Source organism: Pseudophryne corroboree, chromosome 1 (assembly GCF_028390025.1).
Source record: "Pseudophryne corroboree isolate aPseCor3 chromosome 1, aPseCor3.hap2, whole genome shotgun sequence".
NCBI lineage: Eukaryota > Metazoa > Chordata > Amphibia > Anura > Myobatrachidae > Pseudophryne > Pseudophryne corroboree.
The window spans coordinates 1,126,100,555-1,126,124,123 of NC_086444.1; the positions used below are offsets into that span (position 1 = coordinate 1,126,100,555).

At 46.3% G+C, this 23,569-nt stretch overlaps 1 protein-coding gene and 1 long non-coding RNA gene across 5 annotated transcripts in view; one reads left to right on the plus strand and one right to left on the minus strand.

The window, feature by feature from the left end:
• Positions 1–23,569, plus strand: part of SLC2A9 (solute carrier family 2 member 9) — a 724,331-nt gene that overhangs the window by 272,675 nt on the left and 428,087 nt on the right. The window lies entirely within an intron of this gene.
• Positions 11,259–21,564, minus strand: LOC134927976 (uncharacterized). Its single transcript, XR_010177796.1, has 3 exons — positions 21,195–21,564; positions 12,126–12,178; positions 11,259–12,049 (listed from the first exon to the last, which is right to left on the minus strand). It is a non-coding gene; the product is annotated as an uncharacterized LOC134927976 (long non-coding RNA).

Sequence of the window (23,569 nt, forward strand, 5' to 3'; positions counted from 1 at the left end):
GGATGCTGGGTAGTGGGTGGTCCAGTGTGCAGTGTGCCTGGAGTTGGTAAGGGAATAAACAGCACAGCAGTGAACTCACATGTCTCTGTGTCCTGATGACTGGAATTACAAACGTATGAACAAAACAAGTTCCAAGGGGCCACAGGTGGGATATAGGGAGGTTAAATCCGTAACACACCCTGAGTGAATGTATGTACATCAGGTAATGTCGCAATTTTCCTCTGGAAGCAAACCGACAAGGCAGAAATATGAATCTTGACGGAGGCCAGACGAAGGCCCAAATCCAGGAGTTGTTGTAGAAAGGCCAAAAGTTTGGCAGTACTAAACTTGTAAGTGTCATGACTGTTAGATGCGCACCAAGCAAAGTAAGAATTCCAGACCCTATGGTAAATCCGAGCAGAAGCCGGATTCCGGGCCTTCAGCATAGTTTGAATGACCGCCTCAGAAAAACCTTTGGCCCTCAAGACGGAAGCTTCAAGAGCCACACCATCAAGGCCAACCGTGCTAAATCCTGATATACACAGGGGCCCTTAACAAGGAGAGCTGGGTGCTGTGGAAGCAGAAGGGGACGCTCTATCGAGAGACCCTGAAGGTTTGAGAACCAATGCCGTCTAGGCCACGCGGGAGTGATCAGAAGCAGGATTCCTCCTTCTTGCTTGAACTTTTTTATTACTCTGGGCAGGAGTGAGACCGGAGGGAACACGTATGGCAGCTGAAAGTTCCATGGAATTGCCAGTGCGTCCACGAACGCTGCTTGAGGATCCCTTGTCCTTGCTCCGAAGACTGGAACCTTGTGATTGTGTCGAGACGCCATCAGGTCCACATCTGGGAAGCCCCACCTGTCCACGAGGAGTTGAAACACTTCTGGATGGAGGCTCCACTCTCCGGCGTGTATGTCCTGACAACTTAGATAGTCCTCTTCCTAGTTTAGGACCCCCGGAATGAATACTGCCGATATGACTGGCAGATGGCGTTCCGCCTGCTGAAGAATCCTTGATACTGCCCTCATTGCCATGCGGCTTCAAGTGCCGCCTTGATGATTGATGTGCGCCACCATGTTGGCATTGTCCGACTGTACCTGAACAGGTCTGTTCTGTATAAAATGCTGGGCCAAGTTCAATGAGTTGAACACTACCCGCAATTCCAGAATGTTTATCGGGAGAAGAGACTCCTCCTTGGTCCACCGAACCTGAAGGGAGTATTGCTCCAACACCGTGCCCCAACCTCTCAGACTGCCATCTGTCGTCAGAAGGACCAAATTGGAGATCCAGAAGGGACGACCCCTGCTCAATCGTTGGTCCTGAAGCCACCAGCTCAGTGACAGACGGACCTCCGGTGACAAGGAGATCATTTGAGACCTGATCCAGTGAGGCAGGCCGTCCCACTTGGCAAGAATCAACTTCTGCAGAGGGCGGGAATGGAATTGAGCGTACTCCACCATGTTGAAAGCCGACACCGTGAGGCCTAGCACTTGGATTGCCGAATGTATCGAGACTTGCGGACGAGATATGAGGCATCGAATCCTGTCCTGAAGCTTCAGGACTTTCTCCTGAGACAGAAACAACCGCTGGTTGTGAGTGTCCAACAACGCCCCCAGGTGCACCATGCTCTGAGCCGGGATCAGGGAAGATTTCTTCCAGTCGATGAGCCACCCGTGGGCTTGCAGAAAGTGGATAGTGAGATCCAAATGGCATAGGAGAATTTCAGGGGAATTTGCCAGGATCAACAAGTCGTCCATGTACAGTAGGATCCTGACCCCTTGACGGCGGAGCAAAGCCGTCATTACCGCCATGACCTTGATGAAGACTTGCGGAGCCGTGGTCAAACCAAAAGGTACCGCTCAAAATTGGTAATGGAGGTTGCCAGAGAGAGATATACAGCTCCAGGATGGGAACATTTACTCTAAATGGCGCCCTGGGGCTGGGGAAGGGGCTACAGGTCAAAGCCTTATACCCCTGCTGGACTTCACCACCGGGTACTGTGGGCTTATAAAAACAGTTTATGAGTGGAAACCGACCTGTGCCCTTGCCCTGGTGGTCTAGTGGGGTCCCTGTACTGCCACAGTGTACACACCAGCGCGTGGCCCGCATCCCACCGGCCGCGCGGGATCGCGATTTACAGCGGGTCCCGCCGAGGGGACCCACTTACCTCCTCTCGGAGTGCGGCCACGCGATCCAGGAGAACAGCGGTAGTGTGTGTGTGACTACAGTAACTGGAAGAAACCGGAGCCTCCGCTATAAGTACCGGCAACCAGGGCGCAGGTGTATACTGCGCTGCTGGAGGAGGTGATGGAGTTGCAGCAGGAGATGTCTGACTGACATCTAACACAGTCAGTGTCTTTGCTGCAGCCTTTGAAGTCTTCATCTTTCATTAAAAGCTTCTTCTCAGAGCTGCTGGAGCAGCCCCCCTGTTGTATGCAGGGCCGTCTTAACAGCAATGTAGGCCCCTGGGCACAGCAATGCACTGGGCCCCCTACACATCCTCCAGTGGTTGGGGTGGGGGGTGCTATCAGCGCAGCTTTGATGTCCCACGGGCGGTAGGGGGTGTTCTATCTTCCGCTCAGCATGTAGGACCTGGAACAGTAATTTCTGCTAAGTACTCCTTTACTGCACAGATGGGGCTAAACTGTAGAAGGAGGCATTGGGTTGAATGAAGAAGCCCTGGTACATGACTTCCAGGGTGGTAGGGCGTGTTTAATATGTAGGGGAGGGGTATATAGTGAAGTGGGCTTAATATTTATCATTTTCCGGTGGGAGGGCAGCTTGCTTGACTGCAGATATCTCAAGTTCCTGAAAATATATTTCTTAGCTTTGAATGGGATAAAAAACTAGAGAGTCCCACCTTTCAGATGGTTCTGGGGACTTGGGGAACACAGTTCAGGAGCCAAAGCAATTCACCAACGAAAATCTAAAACTGCATATTAGGCTTGTGGAGCTGGAGCAGGGACTCGCTACTTGAAGGCTGATATCTCTGTTTCTGGGCATATCAGAGAGAAGCTGCCAGTGTCCACCAAAAGTGGAGAGTCGCAGCTTTTGGATTATACTCTCAGAAATACTCTAAGTCAGATAAAACCCGAGATAACAGGCTGGGAAGAGCAATTAACAGGCTTGGTTGGGGACCACTGCTTTCAGTCAGATATCTCCGGTTCCCCAGGGCCGATTTTCAAAAATCTAGTACCCCTGGAAAGAGGGGACCCTCAGCTATCAGCCTAGTGCCCTTATTCTCCTGGGGTTCTTGGGCAAGAGCCCATTGAGCCCATAAAAAAAGACGGCCCTGGTTGTATGCCTGCTTACTGCATGGCACCAACTACAAAACTGAGCTCCTGTGCATGGAGGCGGGGTTATAGAGGAAGTGGCGCTATGCATTCTGGGAACAGTCAAAGCTTTGAGCCTGTTGGTGCCTCGGATCAAGGTCCTACTCTACACCCCAATGTCATTCCCTGTGGAGCCCAGTGTACCCCACAGCAGAAATTAAGTTTATTACAGGTACTCACAAGAAACAGGGGTGTGCGGATAAACCAGTGATATGAAATAATGCTTGACAAACAGATGGTCACAGGAGCAGGGATACTTGAAATGCAGATGCTGATAACATGAATGAATAACTGATAGGACAGGTAACTGGTATGAATTAAAACTTTAAAAGTAAACTGAAGTCCAGAATTATGGCAGAAAGCAAACAAGCTGGTACGGTATATGCAGGGATGTCACATGCAGATAAACAGAGGTCTTGATGTGAATAAGGAGCAACAAATGTTCAGATTTAATAACAGAAGGACAACCTGAACAGGTGAAGATCTTGAAGAGTTGCAGACCTGCAACTGACCCTGGAGTCCAAAAATGAATCACAAAATACAAGAATGAAACAAGAAACATGAGAATGCTATCCACAGTACTAACACTGGCCTCCAGCTCTCAGGCAGACAACATCAATGACCCAGCCCTGAATGCTGCGCCCCGGGGTATTAAATAGGCCAGGAACCAGGTGTTTTCCGTGCTGGTAATTAAATCAGATTACCTGATACCTGACTACAATTCCAAGACAGACCTACAGAGGCAGAATCCAGAACTACGGCACGCAAATAAGCTCCCTGGTGACCCCTAGTGGTAGAGGAACATACTGCTGGGGAACGAAGCAAAATAACAGACAGAACATATAACACTTTGACATCAGTGTGGAGGTATTTTAGCTACCTCTTCTTCACAGAATTGGTTTAATTCAGTCACTTTGCAGGGTTTTCAACCATGATTTACCTGTTTAAGGTCCTGCCACAGCAGCTCAGCTGAACTCAAGACAGTATTTTGACTAGTCCACTTCGGGGGGTAAATTTACTAACCAGGTGTTTTGGTTCAAAACCAAACCATTGGTTACCAATGGACATAGATGGCATCTAGCTGTGCAAAAACTGTCATCATTCAGGGGCATTCTGTTGTCACAAGTGGGACATTTGCACTAAGGTTTTCTTATCAAAAGAGGCTTCCTCATATTATGAAGTATATTTACATTATTATGGTAGCATACATACAGTGTGTATGGTATTATAAGATGTGTATGTAACTATTTGCATCATTAGGTATGGCGTTATCGATTTTCAAACTTGTGTCACGGGTTCAAACACATCTATCATAGGAGGATAATACTGTAACTTTTTAAGAACTGGTGTAGGTAATGCTGTAAGAATCTAATCAACATTTACAAAGTGAATATAAATTTAATTTGTTTCAAACAGTTTTAAATTTCCCCCAACAATATCGGAATATGGGTGTACTGTGTATACTGAGGGGTAGTGTGGAGGAGGGAGAGGGACTGTGTATACTGGAGTGTAAATTAGGGTGTGTTATGGGGGAGGAAATGTTTATAATGAAAGTATTATTGGTGTGCTGTGCATACTAAGCAGTATGCACAGCACCTGTGGCCAGGGCTTAAAGTGGTCCTGGAGAGCAGGTGGAACTCATTTACCCAACCATCTAACAGACACGGCATGTGTGAGTACCAGGAGGGGTGGGCTGTAGATGGAGGAGGACCATAGAGCCACTAGGACCTGAGGAAGGGGGAGGTGGCTGTGGCTCATCAGTAACACTAGCGCCGCTTGCATCATCTATTGACATAGGTGATGGAGACGGCTTTTCTGTTGGAATTACTGTGCAGAGAAATAGAGGAGGTGGAACTAGTTCCCCATACCATTACAGGTGGTGGAACTAAGTTCCACCTCGTTCCCCCCCCCCCCACACTTTAACCCCTGCCTGCATCATTTCTAGAGAGGAGGGGACACATATGCAGATTCCATGTGTGGGCCCCCTCCTCTCCTGTAGCCGTCACTGCCACTGCTAGCGCTCTCAGCACTGAGACTCTGGCACAGTGACAGAGTCTACAGGACATGCGCATAACTCCAAAAAATGGCAGCCGCACCGGTTTTCCGGAGTCCTGCGCATGCGCGGTAGACTCTGGCACTGTGCCAGAGTCTCTAGTGCTCAGTGCTCTAGCAGCGGCGGTGACGGCTACGGGAGAGGAGGGGGCCCACACACAGTCGCCGATGGACGCAGGAAAGGTAAGTATAGAAGAAATGGGTGCAGTGTGTACGGAGGGGGCCCCCTCTGGACCCAGGGGCCTGTGTGCACCGCACACACTGCACCCATTATAGATACGCCAGTGCACAGCACTCAGTATACTGTACATGGATTAGGGATAGGGGGACTGTATTTACCAGAATACTGTAGCATCAGATTACTCCACCAGAAGTGATGTTTACATGACCACAGAACCCTGAAGCCGCATTTGAGTCGCTGCAGCCGTCAGGAGCAGGTCAGTCCCCATTGGGCCACAGTGACATTCTTACATGCTCATGTAGACATTATGCTGTCCACATATCATACCACACCCTTACAGTCGGAGGGAGAAACTGAATTAACTTCCAGTTGAGTCTCTCTTGGAGTGTGGCTATGCACATTGTGGATAATTATGGGAGGATAACCTTACTTCTCTATTGGGCAGTGAGCAAAAACAATAACCCGCTGTGTAATGGCACCTATCAACTAAATCAGTCTCACCCTGAATGTTTTATTAAATCAAGTCAATAACCTTATTACCCTACGTACTTTATATATGTAGACTTGCGGTCCTCTAGTTAACACAACTTCTATTTCACAGGCCAGAGCGCATTCAGTACAAGCATAAGTAATATGTTGTTCTTTGCCATCTGAATCTTTTATATTAACCACTGTGACAGACTACAGTAAGTACTGTATTAAATGTTCCTCACAAGGGCATTGCCAGAATTTTGTGGGCCCCAAAGCAACATTTTGAGGGAGACTCTGTACCAATTCTTCTAGATAAACACTTCTCCACATCAGCTGTTACTTTTATACCCCATAATAGTGCCCTAGTTCATTTTCTGAACCATAGCAGTGTCCTAATTAATGTTATTTCCCACAGTAGTGCCCTAGTTAATGTTATTGACCACAGTAATGCCCTAATTAATGTTATTTCCCACAGTAGTGCCCTAGTTAATGTTATTTCCCACAGTAGTGCCCTAGTTCTGTTATGAGCCACGGCAGTGGCTCATTCTTGTTTTGCATTTTGTTCATGTATTTCATGTTATATTTCTGTTTGCATGCCAGGATTTCTCATGTACTTGTTTAGAGTTCTGTTGTTGGCCGCCGGTGGTGAGTCTGTGTAATTGCAGCCTGTTTCCTATGTGTTCAGCCTCACCTGCCAGTAATTAGGCCATTACCTTGTGCCTGGCTTCCAGCTATCCTGATTGGGGCATGCTTCCTTTATTACTCAGCTGGCCCTGCATCCTGAGCTGGTGATAGAAGTTTGTTGTCATACTTGTATGTTCCTGGTTAGTTTCATGTCCAGTATTGCATCTGTGTCCAGGCCCTGTCTGATAGTGGAATCCTGTGTTGGTGCTATTATATTCCTTGTGGTATCCAGCTGGAATCCTGTGTGCTCAGTTCTGACAGAATCCGGAGTTCATTACTCTCCACCTGCGTTCCTACCTTCAGTGAGAACCTGTCGGCTTCCTGTGGAGCTGTGTCCTGCCCCTGGATTGTTCCTGTGCAGCCAGTTAATCCTGTATCCTGAGTCCTGGTGTCCGGAGCCTGATCATTGGAATTCTTATCCAGCCTTCCAGTCTAGTTGTCCTGTATCTGCAGCCTTGGGGTTCCTGTTCCTTCTGCGGGCACATTTACCGGTGTTGTGCGTAGCGGCTGCGGCCGTATTTGTTCTTGCTTTCTGGCTTATGTGTTTCTCTGCTGAGGTTTCCGCTATTGCTGTCCTTGCCGAATTACAACGGTGTCGTGTTTGGTGTTCGGGCAGCATTACCTTGGTTACAGTTTTGTTGGCGGCCGCGCCGCACATATACTAGTTTATTGTCTTAGTTAGTTTTCCCCTTGTTTTCTCTCTGTCTCGGTTAACGCCTTGGGAGAGACAACAGAGTCAGGATTCCCATTAGGTATTGCTGCAAATCCCAGTTCTGTCGCAGCTTCATGCATCTGTACCCGGAACTCTTCTGTTGCCACCCAATCTCCAGGGTTTCCGGGTATGGGGAACATAACAAGTTCATTTTATGAACCATAGTACTGGCCTAGTTATTGTTATTTCCCACAATACTGTCCTAGTTAATGTTGTTTCCCACAGTAGTGCCCTAGTTAATCTTATTTCCCACAGTAGTGCCCTAGTTATTGTTATTTCCCACAATAGTGCTCTAGTTATTGTTATTTCCCACAGTAGTGCCCTAGTTTTTGTAATTTCCCGCAGTAGTGCCCTAGTTATTGTTATTTCCCACAATAGTGCTCTAGTTATTGTTATTTCCCACAGTAGTACCCTAGTTCATTTTCTGAACTATAGTACTGGCCGAGTTAATATTATTTCCCACAGTAGTGCCCTAGTTATTGTTATTTCCCAATAGTAGTGCCCTAGTTAATATTATTTCCCACAGTAATGCCCTAGTTATTGTTATTTCCCACAGTAGTGCCCTAGTTATTGTTATTTCCCACAATAGTGCCCTAGTTAATGTTATTTCCCACAGTAGTGCCCTAGTTAATATTATTTCCCACAGTAGTGCCCTAGTTATTGTTATTTCCCACAGTAGTGCCCTAGTTAATATTATTTCCCACAGTAGTGCCCTAGTTATTGTTATTTCCCACAATAGTGCCCTAGTTAATGTTATTTCCCACAGTAGTGCCCTAGTTAATGTTATTTTCCACAGCAGTGCACTAGTTTATTTTCTGACCATAGTAGTACCCTAGTTCAGTGGATTCCAAACTTGAATCACGGCGCTCTAAAATATCAGAATTTTTTTCACGGCATCCCTAGGCCAAAAATTTCTTATTGAGAAATTTAGAAATAAATATTACATTAAGTAGATGGCGTTTATATGTCATTCTTAGGGTCAGTTGTGTGGTGAGGGACAAGATTTGCTTCTGTTTGACCACATATTTTATGACTGGCAGCCACCAGCACTGGTTTTGCCTATTATATTGACCATGAATAATTTGAATTGGTCCTGGACCACCAACCCAGGGCACTCCTGCAAGTGTCCCGAGTCACCCCAGGGAGCCACGACACACAGTTTGGGAACCTCTGCCCTAGTTAATGTTATGTCCCACAGTAGTGTCCTATTTATTTTGTGACCATAGTAGTGCCCTAGCTAATGTTATTTCCCATATTAGTGCGTTTCTGTCTTTTATGAACCATAGTACCCTAGTTCACATTATGTCAGAATGTTCCTCTATTCAGGCTGGGTCAGACCCAATGGCTTAGCAGGTAAATCTGGGAAATTGCTACGCAACTATTTAACCTTGGTGTATTACTGAATAATAGCTGCGGTATATTACTGAATACTGTATTATACCTTAATGTTTCATATATGTCCATTATGATTTAATTCTTAATGGAGTTACCTATTCTCTTTATAGAAGTCACTGTGTCAGCACAGATTTGCTCCACAGAGACCAGACTTGCTCTGCTTTAATTCTACGGCAGACTTTTCATTAAAGTGTCCTCTGATCTTTCTCTATTCCACAGGGGTTAGGAATGAAAGTAGGCCAATACTTTGTAGTCAACTTTTTCCAAGTGACTTTGTCTATGCTTTTGAATGTTCTTGAGGGTGATTCGCTGCCAAGTCTTGTTGCTGAAATGTAATTTTATATAGTAGATATTCTAATATTTACCTGTACCTGATGTTTAGTGCTTCAGCATAGGAACATTGGGGTCATTCAGACCCGAACGCAGCTGTGCGTCTGCATTAAGGTGGTTTATGCACATGCACCAGCCACAGTGCTCATACATGACCCTATGCCTTGCGTCTGCAAGGTGACTGACAGCGGCAGCCATTGGGGGAAAGAAAGGAAGGAAGAAAGAAAGGAAGGAAGAAAGGAAGAGAAAGAAAGGAAGAAAGAAAGGAAAAGAAAGAAAGGAAGGAAGAAAGGAAGGAAGAAAGAAAGACCTGTTGGAATATAAAGGAGCTGTTCCTAGTGGAGCTGTGGTGAAATGAATGAGAAGGTTCCTGTTAGCAAACAGTCAATCAGATTGTCTGGAGCCTGAGAAAACCTCTCTAATAGGTCCCATGGCAGTTATGAATGGACTACACTGTTCAATGAAGTTCATTCATGCATTGCTACAGTAAACTTTATTAACACAATGAAGTTAACTTATAGCATTGACACTGACAGCCCATGTAAGCACGTGTATTTTTCCAAGCATCAGATTCAGAAGACATAAGCATGATAGCATCTTAGTATCTGTAGCATCAGCACTGGCAGTTAAGGGCTGCCAGGTTATGCTGGGACTTGTTGCTCTACGCAGTAAAGTTTTGCTCACTTTCACTCATTACACCCACTGCTTACATTGTGGTAGTAGGCCTATTCCTGATTCCCCTAGACAATTCTGCCTTGTGCTGCCCAGATTCATTTCTGCAATGACAAGGCACCAATGCTGGCATAGGAGCTCGCTGCGGCTTTTCTGAGGGAATCCCACCCCGTTTGTTCCTCCTCTTAAAGGGCCTGATTTATTCTTCTAAGTAAAGCAAATTATCAAGCAATGGGGCAAAACCATGTTGCACTGCAGGTGGGGCAGATGTAACGTGCAGAGATATTTAGATTTGGATGGGTTATATTGTTTCTGTGCAGGGTAAATACTGGCTGCTTTATTTTTACAGTGCAATTTAGATTTCAGTTTGAACACAACCCACCCAAATCTAACTCTCTCTGCACATGTTACATGTGCCCCACCTGCAATGCACATGGTTTTGCCCAGTTGATTGATAATTTGCTTTACTTACAAACATGAATCAGGCCCTAGGTAAACCAGTCCAAGCTGTAAGTCCTAGTGTTGGTTAAACTTTATGGTGAGGGGCAGTGTCGTATCTATAATTGGTACAGAGGGCCTAATTCAGTAAGGATTGCAAATTCTGCTAATTAGCAGAATTTGCACTCCTTTGGATCGCATGCTGGGGGCCACCCATCGCTGGTCAAGGCCGCCCAGCATGCTGACCGGAGCCTTTCCCCGCTCAACAAGCAGAAATTGCGAACGCATCGCAATTTCTGCTTGTTAGCAGAAACTGAGTAAGCCTCCTGCTGGCGCAGCTTAGCTGCGCCGGCAGGAGGCCCGCCACCATGTTCTCAATCGCGTCGGCTGCGTGTGATGTGACGCAGTTGCCGTGGCCATGCCCCCGACATGCCCCCTTTTGGCCACCTCCGCCCCCTGTTCATGCCGCACCGCCCCCGCAATGCTCCATCTCCACCCTGTTAACGGAGCGTTGCCACCCCCTCTGCCCCAGGACTGCCTCTGCTTGACTGACAGGCAGAGGCGATTGCATTTTCTTGGCCTCCTCCTCACAGAAAGTTCAGGCGCATGTGCAGGACAGGTGCTACACATGAGCCCGTGGGGCGATCGTAATAATTCCAGTTTGAACGCGATTTGTGATCCAACCTGAATTAGCTCCAGAGTGTGCATTACACACAGTCCATTGGTTAAGGGGAGAACCTTCCTCTATACTTCTGCAGGTGGAGCCATCTTTACAGTGATGTCTTCTTAACCCGGCGTCAGTACGGTAGAAAATTGTTACACCGGCAGTCAGGTGGGTCAAAATTACCCTGAAATATTTAACCCCACATTTCTTATTTTTTTTCAAAGATTTGTAAATCCATCAGTATATTTTAGTTAAAAGACTCTTAAAAAAGTTATTTATGTGAAATAAAAGACCTTAGAAGTCATCTTAGGAACTTTATTTTACTATTATGAAAAGCTATGAAAATAATTAACAAAAATAGACATCCTTAGTCTCACTGTTATTAAACCAGATAAAAGTAAACTTTTTGACATAAATTTTACGTTTTGGTGTAAGTGAATACGAGATCTTTGGGAAATAAATGCAGTCTTATTGCCCGTACACACTGGTCGATATATCGGCCGTTCTCTTGAACGGCCGATATATCGCGGGACCGTCGGCCAGTGTGTACGGCCGATACGTCTGTGAACTCCGTCGTTCACAGACGTATCGCGTCGGCCGCGTAGCACAGCCGACGGCCAATATATCTAACGATATATTGGCGCGTCGCTGTGTGTGTACGGGGCGGTCGTCCGACCGCCCGTACACATGCTGCGGCGGCCGGCGGTGATTGACAGCTGAACTGGACGTCAGTCCCCCGACGGATCGGGCAGTGTGTATGCACAGCACACTGCTCGATCCGTACATAGATATATCTGCAGATCAATTGATCTGCAGATATATCTATTAGTGTGTACCCACCTTTATACTAATCACTTTCTTGCAGCATATCAGCACACTTGCTGCAGTATGGAACAATATGTTCGGGGCAAATAAACTTGTTACAGATTGTGCATGTGTGGGTGGTCTTGCGGTGGTCTTGCGATCTTTTTTAGCAGAACAAACTTGATATCTTTTCCGTCCACCTTGAACTTTTGCTGGTGGCTCCTCAGAAGACTCTCCAAGGAAATCTCCGATTCTCTTTCTGAATCAGATACCTCTAAAAAAGATCAAATACGTTGCCTTTCATGTTCCTCGCGATCCATTTTTAAGAAAAACCTATAAATAACAAAAAACATAAACAATAAACACTACACTAATTTGGCTCGAAATTGTAACATTGAGTCATATTTACCTTTTTGACGTTTGCGCACGTCTATCTCCCTGTGAGGTTGCACGTCAACTAAGCTGTGGTGAAAAACAAGAAGTGAGGGGTCTTAACTCCAGCTACTGAGAAGTTTGGTAACGTTGCATTACATTACAAAAAAATACACACAAGTGAAATCTGCCCGGGTCATAATGACCCAACCTGACTGATGCCAGGTTGAAAATGGCAGAGCACAGGAGACAGACTCTGGCACTGTGCCATCGTTAAGGCAACATCACAGAAGGAATTTTAAAAAAACGAGCTTATGGTTTACAGCATACAAAGGTTAATAAGATGAAATCAATCAATTTATTAGTCAATGATTAATAAAATCTCCTGTGCACATTTGCAACATAAATACAGTACATTATTATGGGCAGAGTCCCGAATACAATGGTTATTTTTGTAGCAAAGCCAATTTGAGTTGATTAGTCTTATTCCGAGTTGCTATTTAGTGTTAGTGTAGCTGACAGGAGAAATTTATTAATCTAGTAGGCGATGGCTTTATTTGTCATATGAAGATAGGCACAAACGAAAAACAAATTAATCTCACACCAGAAGCAGTGGAATTTTGAGGAGGGTGAATAGCAAATTCCAACGGAAGTATAACATGGAGTAGTCTTAATCCATATATTTTTACACAATGTAAATCACCCTTTGTAACAACGTGCTCACTGGGGGCTGACTCCTCAGATTGCAGTGAAATTTGTTAGCTTACTTTATAGTAGTTGTGGCTCTGTGTGCACAATGGTAGTTGTCCTGGGCGTGGATTTAGAAACCTGGCGCTACAGGAGTATGGCTTGGTGAGCGCTGATCGACTGATGTCCCGAGCGTCCTTGGTCCTGCTGGTATGGCCGAACTGGACAGAGGTACTGGGAATCAGGTGCAGCACTAACTCTGCCTCAGGTGGAGGTGGAGGTGTGTGTGTGTGTGTGGGGGGGGGGGGGGGTTGGACTTATTTATGCCTGGAACTGTGGCCATGGTGTAATTGTTCCATCATTGCACCTGTTCAAATCCCCAGTTAAGAAAGAAGTTTCTAAATAGAAAACATTGGCATAACAAGTTAACAGTAGGGAGCTATATATTCTAGATGGTCTGAATAAGGCTAATGTAACACTTGCTCACCTGTAAGATGGGACGTGGTAAACAAAACTACACTCACAATTTTATTTTTCAGTTGATTGTGGCTATGCCTCCACCCAAGTTTTGTGTTATTTCTAATAATAGGGCAGTCTTGGGAAACCCTAATACCATTAGCAAATAAGTACACTCAGTCAATTAAATTGACACAAGGAAAAAATAAATATGAAGAATTTATTAAGCTGGAACTTGCTCTTCGACCGACATCCTCCATAGACTGGCACAGAATAATAATAAAGCATTAACTTGTAAACAATTATTAGCTAATGAACTCCCATGGCCAGCATATAAAAATGACCACAAAAGCTATTGATATACGTATTACATTTGGATGCAGTCACATTTCAATAAATATATAGAGTACAGAAACTTGTTTGATATAAAAGCTTGAATAAATAATAATACATTTATTTGCTATAACTCCCTCCAGCACCCTTGAGTTTGTACCCTTATTTCACAAGTTAAAACGGTCCTGGACCCAATAAGATATACTACCTCACACAAACCCACACTCACGCGCTGTACCAACGTTACTACTCTTGTAGTCTATGAAACTCTAAAATACAGAAATAATTAAAATATTAAGAATTAAATCATTTGTAAGTTTCGTTGTTGGCCATACTCTCGTTGGTGCACAAATTTGTTTATTATGGATGGTTCTTTATTGTTTGATGAACCCGGGTTCAATTACACTGTAGTTCTCCCTTGCTGAGTTGAATTAAATAAAGTTACAATTAGTTGATGTTCTACTATAATCTCTGTATATCAGTTAATATCCAACATTTGTAGTCAGTGACGTGCTCCTAGATCTTTATATAGTAGTATCCAAGGGTATTAATCCCTTCTTTAAACAAAATCTTGTCACGATCCGGGTATCTGGACGCCATTTCTTACCCATCAGATGCCTCCTAAGGCTGGCTCAGCGCTCCAGGACCGGATCCCATCTGTTATCCTGATGTGTACATTCCTGTATCCTCTCCTGTCACTCTGGGACGCTGTCACAGTAAACGCCATATTACACCTGGCATGGCGTCTCCCGCGGCCTCCGCCGCCGTCCCTGAACTTCTGCATGCAGAGTGTCTGAGTGGCGATTACGTCAGCCGCGGCCTCCGCTGTGTCCGCGTGGTTGGATGTGCATCTGTCAGCCTGGCGCCTCCTGTCTCCGGTGGCCGGCGCCGCCATTACTGTTTTCATTACCACATGGATTACAAACCAAACTTCCCTCCAAGTGTCTGCATGGGCGCAGCCATCTTGGATTCTGTCAGCTGATCATTTCCACCAATCTGTTCTCAGTATTGATAATCTGCATAATTGCCTAGCCAATCCCTTCCTTGCTGCAGGTATAAATACACTGTGCCTGAGCAAGGAAGGCGTCAGTGCTTTGGTTGTCAAACCTAGTTCCTGTTTGTCTCTCTCCTGTGATTGTCTTCCAGGTTCCAGCTCCTGTCTCAAGACTTCCACCATAGAGACCCGCACCAGCATTCCACCTGCGGTGTAGCCTGACTCTCCAATCCATTGTGGATTCATCTGTTTCCAGCTGCAACATTACCTGCTTCCAGCTCAGCTTCCAGCTCAGCTTCCAGCAGAGTACAGCTTCCCTTAAAGGGCCGGTGTCCTTTCTACACTTTACCACTCTCCACCGGTATTATTATTTCTCCGCTCTCAAGTTCTAAATTTTCTTTTACTGCTGCTGTGTTGCGGAGTTGTCATAATAAACATCATTGACTTTTATCCAAGTTGTCGTGGTCACGCCTTCGGGCAGTTATTATTCATGTTACTTACATGTCCAGGGGTCTGATACAACCTCCCAGGTTCCGGTACATCTCAGCCCCTACAACTGAGGCTGCCTCCCGTCAGCTCAGGCCCTCAGTTGTGACAGTAAGCACTGACCTAATGAATCCAGCCGGAGACCAGGATCAAGCGGCCAGGCCGATGCAAGAACTGGCAGCCCGACTAGAACATCAGGAGGCTGCACAGGGCCACATCATCCGCTGTCTCCAGGATCTCTCTACTCGGCTGGATGGGATTCAGACAACTCTCCGTGGATCAGGCGCGTCTGGTGCGTCAACCACAGTGACTCCAGCTATAACCCCACCCACCTTACCCATTTCTGCTCCACGTCTTCATCTTCCAACGCCAGCAAAATTTGACGGATCTCCAAGATTCTGCAGGGGATTTCTCAACCAGTGTGAGATTCAGTTTGAGCTACAACCTGGCAATTTTCCCAGTGACCGTACAAAAATTGCCTACATTATTTCTCTTCTCAGTGGCTCAGCCCTTGATTGGGCATCACCGTTATGGGAGAGGTCCGACACCCTGCTATCTTCCTACACTGCCTTCGTGTCAACATTCAGGCGCATCTTCGACGAGCCAGGCCGGGTAACCTCAGCTTCATCCGAGATTCTCCGTTTACGCCAGGGGTCACGTACTGTAGGACAATATCTGATACAGTTCCAGATCCTGGCATCCGAACTGGCATGGAACGACGAGGCCCTGTATGCTGCATTCTGGCATGGCTTATCTGAGCGTATTAAAGATGAGTTAGCTACCAGAGACTTACCTTCTAAGTTAGATGAGCTAATCTCACTCTGCACGAAAGTTGATTTACGTTTCAGAGAGAGAGCAACTGAGCGTGGAAGATCATCTGCTCCAAAATCTTCTGCTCCTCCTCCTCGTCAACTGTCACCATCTAAAGATGAGCCCATGCAACTTGGCCGTTCCCGTTTAACTCCTGCTGAGCGCCGAAGACGTCTCTCCGAGTTTCTCTGTCTCTATTGTGCAGCTCCGTCTCACACCATTAATGCCTGTCCCAAACGTCCGGGAAACTCCAAATCCTAGCTCGCCAAGGAGAGGGCCGGCTAGGAGTAATGATCTCCTCTCCATCTCCTCAAGATTGTAATCTCCCAGTCTCGCTTCAAGTTGCTCAACGTTATCGGAACGTCATTGCCCTCCTTGATTCCGGAGCAGCTGGGAACTTTATTACCGAAGCCTATGTTAAACGGTGGTCCCTACCCACCGAGAGACTTCCTTCGTCCATTTCTTTAACTGCCGTGGATGGCAGCAAAATTTTTGATGCAGTTATTTCTTTAAGGACTCTACCAGTTCGTCTGAGAGTGGGAGTTCTTCATTCCGAACTTATTTCTTTTTTAGTGATTCCAAGAGCCACACATCCTGTGGTCCTGGGCCTTCCATGGCTCCGTCTTCACAATCCTACAATTGATTGGACGACTACGCAAATCCTGGCATGGGGTTCCTCCTGTGCTGAGACATGTTTGTTTAAAGTATTGCCTGTCTGTTCTTCCTCCCCCAGGTCGTCTGATGTTCCACCTCCTCCATATCAAGATTTCACGGATGTGTTCAGTAAAGCTTCTGCTGATATCCTTCCTCCTCATAGAGAATGGGACTGTCCGATTGATCTCGTTCCAGGGAAGGTTCCACCTCGAGGCCGAACTTATCCGTTGTCTCTGCCTGAGACGCATTCTATGGAGGAATATATTAAAGAGAACCTAGCAAAGGGGTTCATTCGACCTTCTTCTTCTCCAGCCGGCGCAGGCTTCTTTTTTGTAAAAAAGAAAGATGGTGGTCTGCGGCCGTGCATCGACTACAGAGGTTTGAACGACATTACCATCAAGAACCGTTATCCTTTACCCCTGATTACTGAGCTCTTTGACAGAGTTAGCGGAGCTACCATCTTTACAAAGCTGGACTTGCGAGGTGCATACAATCTCATCCGGATCCGTGAGGGTGACGAGTGGAAGACCGCCTTTAACACCCGTGACGGACATTATGAGTACCTCGTCATGCCCTTCGGATTGAGCAATGCTCCAGCTGTCTTCCAGCATTTTGTCAATGAGATCTTCAGAGACATTCTATACCGTCATGTCGTGGTCTATCTAGACGATATCCTCATTTTTGCCAACGATTTAGAGGAACATCGTTTTTGGGTTAAAGAGGTTCTGTCCCGTCTCCGTGTCAATCATCTCTATTGCAAATTAGAAAAATGCGTCTTTGAAGTCAAGTCCATTCCGTTTCTAGGGTACATTGTGTCCGGTTCCGGACTAGAGATGGATCCTGAGAAACTACAAGCAATCCAAAATTGGCCGGTACCCTTAACCCTCAAAGGGGTCCAGAGGTTCTTAGGGTTCGCCAACTATTACCGAAAGTTTATACGAGACTTTTCCACCATTGTGGCACCTATTACTGCTTTCACTAAGAAGGGTGCTAACCCGTCCAAGTGGTCTGAAGAAGCCATGCAAGCATTTCATCTTTTAAAACAAAGGTTCATCTCTGCGCCTGTTCTGAAACAGCCTGACATCGACTCTCCTTTCATCTTAGAGGTAGATGCCTCCTCCGTTGGAGTAGGAGCGGTGTTATCTCAGAGGGCTAAAGATGGCCATTTACACCCTTGCAGTTTCTTCTCCCGGAAGTTCTCCCCAGCTGAGCGCAACTATGCCATTGGCGACCAGGAGTTGCTAGCCATCAAGCTCGCTCTAGAAGAGTGGAGGTATCTGTTGGAGGGAGCTTCTCATTCAATCACCATACTTACAGACCACAAGAACCTTTTATACCTGAAGGGCGCACAATGTCTCAACCCTCGTCAGGCCAGATGGGCACTTTTCTTTTCCAGGTTCGACTTTAAACTCCAGTTCTGTCTGGGCTCTCAGAATCGCAAGGCCGATGCCCTTTCCCGCTCATGGGAGCAAGAAAATGAGTCAGAGTCTTCAGACAAGCATCCTATTATAAATCCGTTGGCATTCTCCATGGTAGGGATGGACTCTACGCCCCCATCAGGGAAAAGTTTTGTGAAGCCGATGCTAAGGAAGAAGCTCATGCATTGGGCCCATGCTTCCCGTTTTGCCGGACATACAGGTATCCAAAAAACCCTGGAGTTTATCTCTAGGTCCTATTGGTGGCCAACTCTGAAAAAGGACGTCTTGGAGTTTATTGCATCTTGCCCAAAGTGTGCCCAACATAAAGTATCCCGCCAGTCGCCTGCGGGGCAACTGGTTCCACTATCCGTTCCCCGTCGACCATGGACCCACTTGTCGATGGATTTCATTACTGACTTACCCATGTGCAACAAGTTCAATACCATCTGGGTGGTAGTTGACCGGTTCACCAAGATGGCACACTTCATTCCTCTCACCGGTCTTCCGTCAGCTTCCAAGTTGGCTCAAGTATTCATACAAGAGATCTTCCGACTCCACGGTCTTCCTGAAGAAATTATCTCAGATCGAGGAGTTCAATTCACAGCCAAATTCTGGCGAAGTTTATGTCAAGTCCTCCAAGTCAAGCTAAAGTTTTCCACGGCTTACCATCCTCAGACCAATGGTCAAACCGAGAGGGTGAATCAGGACTTGGAGGCCTTCCTCCGCATCTATGTGTCCTCCTCTCAAGATGACTGGGTTCAATTACTTCCCTGGGCCGAGTTCTGTCATAACAACCAGTATCATTCTTCATCTGCTTCAACACCATTCTTCACTAACTTTGGATTCCACCCTAAAGTCCCTGAGTTCCAACCGCTTCCAGCAACTTCTGTTCCCGCAGTGGATATCACCTTGCATCAGTTTGCCAATATCTGGAAGAGCGTACGATCAGCTCTGCTCAAGGCATCGTTCAGGTACAAGAAGTTTGCGGATAAGAAGCATCGAGCAGTTCCTGCTCTCAAGGTGGGTGATCGGGTATGGTTATCCACGAAGAATTTGAGGTTAAGAGTTCCCAGTATGAAGTTTGCACCTCGCTATATCGGTCCTTTCAAGATTGAACAAGTCATCAATCCTGTTGCTTACAGACTCCAGTTGCCTCCCTTCTTAAAAATACCCAGGACATTCCATGTTTCCCTGTTGAAACCGCTGATCTTGAATCGGTTTCATTCCTCACTTCCTCCAACTCCGAAAGTCCAAACTCAACGAGGCGTTGAGTATGAAGTGGCCAAGATCCTGGACTCACGTCACCGTTACGGTCAACTACAATATCTTATTGACTGGAAGGGTTATGGTCCTGAGGAACGTTCATGGACCAATGCTTCTGATGTCCATGCTCCTGCCTTGGTCCGGAGATTCCATTCCAAGTTTCCTCAAAAGCCAAAGAAGTGTCCTGGGGCCACTCCTAAAGGGGGGGGTGCTGTCACGATCCGGGTATCTGGACGCCATTTCTTACCCATCAGATGCCTCCTAAGGCTGGCTCAGCGCTCCAGGACCGGATCCCATCTGTTATCCTGATGTGTACATTCCTGTATCCTCTCCTGTCACTCTGGGACGCTGTCACAGTAAACGCCATATTACACCTGGCATGGCGTCTCCCGCGGCCTCCGCCGCCGTCCCTGAACTTCTGCATGCAGAGTGTCTGAGTGGCGATTACGTCAGCCGCGGCCTCCGCTGTGTCCGCGTGGTTGGATGTGCATCTGTCAGCCTGGCGCCTCCTGTCTCCGGTGGCCGGCGCCGCCATTACTGTTTTCATTACCACATGGATTACAAACCAAACTTCCCTCCAAGTGTCTGCATGGGCGCAGCCATCTTGGATTCTGTCAGCTGATCATTTCCACCAATCTGTTCTCAGTATTGATAATCTGCATAATTGCCTAGCCAATCCCTTCCTTGCTGCAGGTATAAATACACTGTGCCTGAGCAAGGAAGGCGTCAGTGCTTTGGTTGTCAAACCTAGTTCCTGTTTGTCTCTCTCCTGTGATTGTCTTCCAGGTTCCAGCTCCTGTCTCAAGACTTCCACCATAGAGACCCGCACCAGCATTCCACCTGCGGTGTAGCCTGACTCTCCAATCCATTGTGGATTCATCTGTTTCCAGCTACATTACCTGCTTCCAGCTCAGCTTCCAGCAGAGTACAGCTTCCCTTAAAGGGCCGGTGTCCTTTCTACACTTTACCACTCTCCACCGGTATTATTATTTCTCCGCTCTCAAGTTCTACATTTCAGTTCATATTTCATCGCTCCCAAGTTCATTTATTATTTAACTGGTTCCAGCCAGTATCCACTCCGTGCTAACAACAGTCTGGTTCCAGCCAGTATCCACAGCAGCTGTTTTATCTTCAGCAACCCAGCTTTTCCTGGAACACCAGCTGGCACAATCCTGGGTTATCTCCATTGCTACAGTCGGGCCTGGTAAGGACTTTCCATCTAGAAGATCATAAGAACTATCTCACACTACCAGTGCCCTGTGGCTCCTGCCATCCTGTAGTACCCAGGAACTGTATTTATTCTTTGCTGACTTTTACGTTTTCTTTTACTGCTGCTGTGTTGCGGAGTTGTCATAATAAACATCATTGACTTTTATCCAAGTTGTCGTGGTCACGCCTTCGGGCAGTTATTATTCATGTTACTTACATGTCCAGGGGTCTGATACAACCTCCCAGGTTCCGGTACATCTCAGCCCCTACAACTGAGGCTGCCTCCCGTCAGCTCAGGCCCTCAGTTGTGACAAATCTCAGTTTCAGGGTAACCACTGTTCTGTTTTTATATATCCCACTTGCTGTCTAGCTGTCTAAAAAGTGCTCAGAATTTGACTTAGTCTAGAGGGCAGCTCTTAGAAGATCCTAAGAGTTTACTGAAACGGTGATATATATTCTATTGGTCTATGAGTTATGGCTGTGCTCCTGCAAATATGAAATACCAGTCTGGTACTTGAAGTTATTTAGCCCGTAGTCGTTGATACCTCATTCAGGCTATACAATATATGACTGGAATGCTGCAAGTCCACTACTAGTAATAGAGCTAAAGTTATCTCCTCTCCAGTGTGTAATACGGACTCACTTCAGCTGTCATTGATGTAGCTCCTTTAATAAATCACTTTTCCTGGTGTTACCACCTTAATTAGTGATGCAGGGTTAAGTTACAGCTTTGCTTACTGTGTAACTAACTGTGGCTGCAATTTTATACAGTGTTGTTGTGTCTGCTTTAACTTACTAGCTGGATCCTCTGTGTGGGCTGAAAACATCCAGGAACTGCAGCCTGTGTTCAATGTCTCTTCAGCCTGACCTCCTCTCCTGTTTCTGGGTAGCTGTCACTTCTAAATCTGCCTTCTGATCCAGCTTTCTGTGGCTAGTTTACTGCTACCCACTATTCCTTTACCTGGATGTCTGTATTTACAGCTCTGCTGCTCCCCCAGACATAGCACTGCCCATTCAGCTGATCACTGTCGACTTCCCTTCTCAGAGCAGTTCACTCAGACAGGACTTAACAAGGGGCAGGCTCTTGATCCTTCCATGCTGTAAATCAGGTAACCACAGCACCCTGCTCCCTGCTGAGGTGACAGGACAGGAGCACAGCTGTTTTCAGTCTGATTACCTCAGAGGAGTCTCTCCCTCTCAGAACGGAGCTGTGCTATTTATAGCTTTTACTGTTAGTTCCCCGTATGTCTCCCGCTCAGTCCACTGCTGCACACTCTACATATCCCTCACTGCACTTGGGCATTGAAGACATTAACCCTATGTTATAAACTGCACATGTTTTAACACATTGAAACACAATTTTCCCAGTTCTGATCACATATATATATACAATGTCTATACATCCTATATCTAACTACATTAAATATAAATATTTAAGATATTATCACTACACATTGGGTTACATTAATAAAATGTTTGGCAAATACTGTACAGACATAAGATTCAAAAAACATAAACATATTATTTCATCATACCCAGTAAACATTGCGTTCCAGCAATATGTATCACACCACAGGGGGACTCTCGTTAATTCTCCCCCTCTGGTGGGGAGTGAGGAGGGTGTTGATATGTCCTATTGATGTAGATTGATAGGCATTAGCGGTATGTGAAATGGAGTTTAGGCCAGTTTGTCCTTTAGCTGATTCAGAGGTTGTTTAGGATAAAGGCAGTTGTCAGTGGTAACAGCAGTTACACATGTAAAATGTTTATGTCACCAGAGACAGCGGTCATGGCAGTTGTGATAGCTGTGGTACTACAGTACCTCCCTTGGAGGAACATGTGCTGCACATCCATACAGTACATCACACAGTCACAGATTGTAAGATGCCACAGGGATGCCCATGCACAGTGAAGGTTGCGGAGGCCATCTTGGTAAATCTCCATGGCTTCAGTACTGGAGCAGGAGAGAGTACTGGAGTGCACTTCTTTCTAAAAGGTGGGAGACAGCTGTCATGTTGGTTTGATTTCATTATTTATTTTGTTTTGTGACACTAATATGAATACCCACTGTTAGTCCATAGCTATATGCCAGGGCTTGAGAAGCACACCTTTCTTGTAAATCAGGTTTACCATAAGTCATTATCATCATTATCATCAGCGTTTAGTTGCAACAGACATGTACTAGGAGGAAAAGATACACCTCCCAACAAGTGTATATGGGCGTTCTTGTGGGTCTGCGTGAGTCATATTTGTGTAAAAAGGACGTTACTGCACTCGACCTACTGTACGTCATAGCACCTCTTTCTGTCCTCGTCCTGCCTCTCCATTATGTAGCTTGTCATATGTGCCAGATGTGTGCAGCTCTCCAATCACTCTTAGGTGTGTGCTTGCTTTCACACTGTCATGGTCCGGGTTGCAGGGACGCTCCCGTGTCTGGACTTACCGGTTCACGCGCTCTGACGGGTGCCATCTGGAGGTGGCATGGGGTACTGGTGACGGGCGAGAGTGGCTGAAAGGCTGTCAGGAGTCTAAAGGACTCAGTAGGGGGTCCGTTTTGAAAACCAGAAGTGCCACTGCCGACATCTTGAATTTGGGCCAAGGGTCTGTTTGAAAACCGGAAGTGCCACGTCGCCATTTTGGATTTTCCTCCGGTGACTTGTTTGCTCCAATCGTCTGTTGACTGCTGCTGCCACTGGCCAATCAGGAGGCATCAGGGGTTATTTTGCTGGCCTCTGCTCAAGCAGCAAGTGCTAGTGCATCGTCTACCCTAAAGAGCTATATCCTAGTCCCTTTGCAGTCCTGTGCTTCAAAGCTCATCCCAGCAGCTGATACAACTTCCACAGATCTTAGTCCAGCCTCATTTCCTGAGCAGATTCCGTCCTGCTGTGAGACCTACAGTTTGCCGCCTTCTGTCTCGTTGCCACACCGTTTGCACCCTCCGGACTCCTTTAACAGACCGGATCTTGGTATTTGTGACACCACGAGTGCCCCAGCCTGTCAACCTTCAGGGCTTTTTCAGTTGTGCCTGGCTATTGTATTTTTCATCAATAAATCTATGAAAAGGACTTTTATACGACTGGCTCGGCTATTGTTTAAAAGCACCACCGACTCTTTATCTCACAACTCGGATTCACCACAAACCTCAGTCTTGACACCCACCATGTGCACAGC